At 50.2% G+C, this 4,068-nt stretch overlaps 1 protein-coding gene across 4 annotated transcripts in view; it reads left to right on the top strand.

The window, feature by feature from the left end:
* The first annotated feature begins 1,893 nt into the window (after nucleotides 1–1,893).
* The window catches only part of CSRP2 (cysteine and glycine rich protein 2), a 28,097-nt gene continuing 25,922 nt past the window's right edge, over nucleotides 1,894–4,068 (top strand). For 2 of the 4 annotated variants that reach the window (XM_023509284.1, XM_023509286.1), the window contains exon 1: nucleotides 1,894–1,974. The gene's annotated coding sequence lies outside the window, so the exon portion shown is untranslated. Of the gene's footprint in view, nucleotides 1,979–2,610; nucleotides 2,623–4,068 lie in introns of those variants that run through there. The other 2 variants (XM_023509285.1, XM_012801237.1) reach the window with 2 other exon arrangements.

The following is a 4,068-nucleotide window of genomic DNA, read 5'->3' on the forward strand; positions in this document are numbered from 1 at the left end:
CATGTTTCATAACTGAGTAAACAGTTCAAAGAAATGTTTAATAGGGAAACAAAAATATTTTTAAAATGTTGATAATTCAATACAAAGAGATGTATTTAAATTTAAATAATGTACATACTAGGCATCATCCCCAGACTAACTGTGAGATATAAAGACAGGGTCAGACAGCAGAAATACTTTTAGGTCAGAAGCAAGCCCAAATTCAAATGATGAGATATGGCTGTGGAATTTGGGGACAACACCAGCCTGCCAGAAAGCAAACAGGTCAGCTCTGGGAGGCCCCTGAGGCCCCACAGAGAGGCATTGAGAAGAACAGAACTCGAGGGTAGGAGAGAAAGGACAATGGTTTGCTGAAAGCCACTGCTGCAGGGAATTCACTGATATAGTTTCACTTAGTAGAAGCACTCCACAAACCTGCGCAAGAAAAAAATAAGCAGCTGAGCTAAAAAGAACATAGGATCCGAAAAGCAGAATTTTCATGTTGGCTCAGAAGTCAAATCACTGACTAGCTGATATCATAGAAATAACGACTGCCCATATTTAGAAAAGCTCACAGCAGGCAAGAATACTTCCAGACTCCTGCCACAGTATCAGGAGGTGTCAATCACCACTATGCGCTTTTGTACAGTGCTTGGTGGAGAGAATAAGGCTGCTATTATAATGAGTTTATCCTGGAATGATCCCAGCATATAAAATAAAACAATAATAATATCATAAGCCAGCTCTGCATTTTGTCATGCAGATATATGCTTCCTGCCCTGCCTCCCAAGAGGGCATTTGGCAATGTCTAGACGTTTTTGATTGTCACAACGTGGGGGGAAGCGTACTAATGGCAAGTAGTGAGTAAAGGCTTCCTACTGAGCATGGACAGCTCTCCACAAAAAGACACAGCCCAGACCTCATGGTGCGGAGGGTAAGAGGTTCTGGACCAGAGGAGGCAACTGCATTTGTGGCATGAGGGGGATTTGCTCACCGCCTGTTTCTGAGCTCCCCACTCCCCAAGTAACATTTCTCAGGTATCATCTCTACTGCAGGAGAGGTAGGTAATCAGAAGGCCTAGAATATGAACCAGATAGATTGCACTGTTTATTTTCCTTCTCACCTAAAACAGTCGACCCTCCTGTTGCTTAGGTATTAGGTCCCTTCGGATGTCACCGGCATCCCCAGGCTTTTCTGACATCCGCCACTCGAAACCCACTCTGAAACCCACTCTTCGGCGCCCGGGTGTGATTCTCTCCCCTCAGCAACCAGTGCCGTGGCCTCGTGGCGGCAAGAGCAAAACACCGCGGGAATGTGGCGTCTCCCTAACGTCATTTATTTAGTCTAGATGAGGAATTTTGCTATTTAAAAACTGGAAAGTTGCAGATTCCCAGAAGCTGGACAAAGGACGAGAGAATTTTGTCCACGAGGGAAGTTCACCACGCTGAGTTTACACAGGAGGGTAAGGCGGGGGCGGAAAGCCCCGTCCCGCTGGGTTTCTAGCTGGAGCTTCCCGAACCTTGGCCTGTTCCTTCTGAAGAAGGGGGACCGGCGCCCGCGGAGGGCAGGGCCCCGGCAGCGCTGGGGGGCCCACCCGCGGGGTGAGGAACACCCCTTTTCCAACTCCTCAGAGCTTCTGGAATGTGCGGGGTCCCCTTGGGAGGTGGGAGTGAGGCGGGCGGGGGAGGTCCCCGGACAGGGGAAGATGCCGGGCAGGCGGGAAGTAAGAGGAAGAGGCGGGAGTCCTGCCTTTTGTCTGCGGGTCCTTACCCGGGGCGGGCAGCTAGCCGCTCGCCCGCCAGACACCCCGCCCACTAGCAGTCCGGGAACCCGCGGGCGAGGCGGGTGGGCGGGGCTCAGGCTCAGGCCACGCCCACCAGGGGGTCTTTAAAAGGCGCGGACGCCTGCTAAGCTGTGGCTCTAGGACTGTCGGCGCCTTCCCTGGTTAGTCCTCGCTGGCTCCGCCTGCGGTGCGAGCTCCCGCCTCCGACTCAAGTGAGTAGGGGCGGCGTGGCGTCTCTGCCGCGCCCCCGGTCCTGGGGTAGGGGGTTTCCCACCACCTCCCGGGGTCCTCCGGCCCTCCAGCACGCAGTCCCCATCTTGGTCCCTGTTTGTGCCTTCAGCCAACCTCCCCACCCCTGCACCCCAGTTTCACCTATCTCCCCCTCAACACACCTGCCCTTCTCCCAGAGGCAGCCCAGCTGCAGCCCAGCTGCAGCCCTTGGATCCCAGGCCCGCGGGGCAGGTAAATGATCCCGAGTGACCTTTAACATTCTCCGTACCGGTTTCTCTGGGGTAGAGGCGGGCTCGAGAGTTTCGCGTTGCCGCTAATCCGCCTGTTGGTAGCCTTGGGTCCCCTCCTCCAGCTGCCCTTTCTCTCTCGGCTGAGGGAGGGGGCTGTGCGAGTCTCGGGGTCTCCTCTGCCCGGGGTGTGCTGCGCACGGAGGGCGACCTTCCCAGGTTCCATCCCCAGGGGTGAGGTGGGGACTTATACTGCCGGCCGAGCCCGGAGTCCTTACGTGCTCCTGGCATCCCATTGTTTGGTGGTCTCTGCCCACCCAGCAGAGACCCTTGGAGTTGAAAGAGCCACAGCTCGAGTGGGTCGAGCGCTCCTAGCTGTTTCCGCAACTTTCTACCATTCAGGTACAAACAGATGCAGGAAGGCTTGGTTGTGAAATTCTGCGACCGGTCTTAAAAATCACATTCTGGGCTCCAGGGCCGGATTCAAGAGCTCCACGTAGGCAACCACCGAGGAAGGGGGAGGGCTTTCTAAGCCGGGGGATCCCCGTCCCTGTTCTGAACCGGGACGTACTTTCAATGAAATTTGTTTAAATGGATACCCGAAAGGCTTAACGTGTTTTATTTGCAGTCTGCAAACCAAGCATATTTTCACTCTGTAAATGCTTTGCAATACAGAAAACCTTATTTGGGGTAATGATTTTATAATCCAGACATTGAAAATAATCCCTTAAATTCTTGACATTCCTAATTAACCTGTTTTAAAGCTCTACTTATAAAATGCCAAGAATTCAGATGGGACAGCCACGAAGTCGGCTATATACTTTCACTCAAATATTTGAAGAAAGAGTTGTGGCAATAGATTTTGGAAGGGAGAATTCCATACAGTTTCAAAACTGCACACCAAACTTTCAGCGGTGTGTGTGTGAGAGAAGAGAGTATTCACTAGTCTCACCCTTATCCCCACGCCATGATTGCTGCTGAAACTTTATCAGTATTTCTCAGGATTCTGTCTCAGTATTTCCTTTAATTTCCTTTGCTCTTTTGGTGCCATGTTACCATTGAGGTAGATCTACATCCCATGAGTCTTTGAAACCCATGATGTTTGCCTGGGTGCCTTGGACAGGGTTGGACGAGAGTCAGTATCTGTTAATTGAAGAAAGAAAGGAGTGAATACAATTGTAACTGGGGGAACATTTAATTTGACTCAAGCAACAGATATTTATTAGCAGATTTGATCTAAAGTTTCTAGCATTTCAAATGAAATCTTCCAAACATATTCAACAAGTAAGGATGGGTACTGGTGCATAAGTATTGTGCTGAAGCAGTCCTGATCGGAGACTTGGCCTGATGAAATTAAGAAAACACTTGGATTTGGGAGAAATTGCATTTTGTCTTATAAAAGAAAGAATGTTAGTGTAGAAGGCATAGCAATAAATGAGTTTTAGAAGCCCTGGTTCAGATGCAACCCTGCCACTAAATAGCTACCTTTGTTTCTAATTTCTCTTTTCTGTCAAAAATGAGAAGAATCAAATGAGCCTGGGAGAGGGAGCCCCCTAGGGGAGAGGAGGCTTAGCATGGCAAGGAGGGCAGGACCGAAGCCAATCCGGCCCAAATTCACTTGTCAGCCTCAGCACTGGTTGGTTTGATGTGCTTGTGCTAGTAACTTTATTCTCTGGCCTCAGTACTTCATCTTGCAAAACGGGCATAATAGCACATGCCATGCAGGGTTATGGGTAAGGCATGCTGATTGCATGTAAAAAGCCCAGCCAGGCCTGGGAGAGGTTCCTGTAACTAGACAAAGTTGTGCATTTTATTGAATATATTGGAGAAATGGCTGGCTGTGAGAGC

Source organism: Otolemur garnettii, unplaced genomic scaffold, assembly GCF_000181295.1.
Source record: "Otolemur garnettii isolate 467f Iridium unplaced genomic scaffold, OtoGar3 scaffold00007, whole genome shotgun sequence".
Lineage (NCBI taxonomy): Eukaryota > Metazoa > Chordata > Mammalia > Primates > Galagidae > Otolemur > Otolemur garnettii.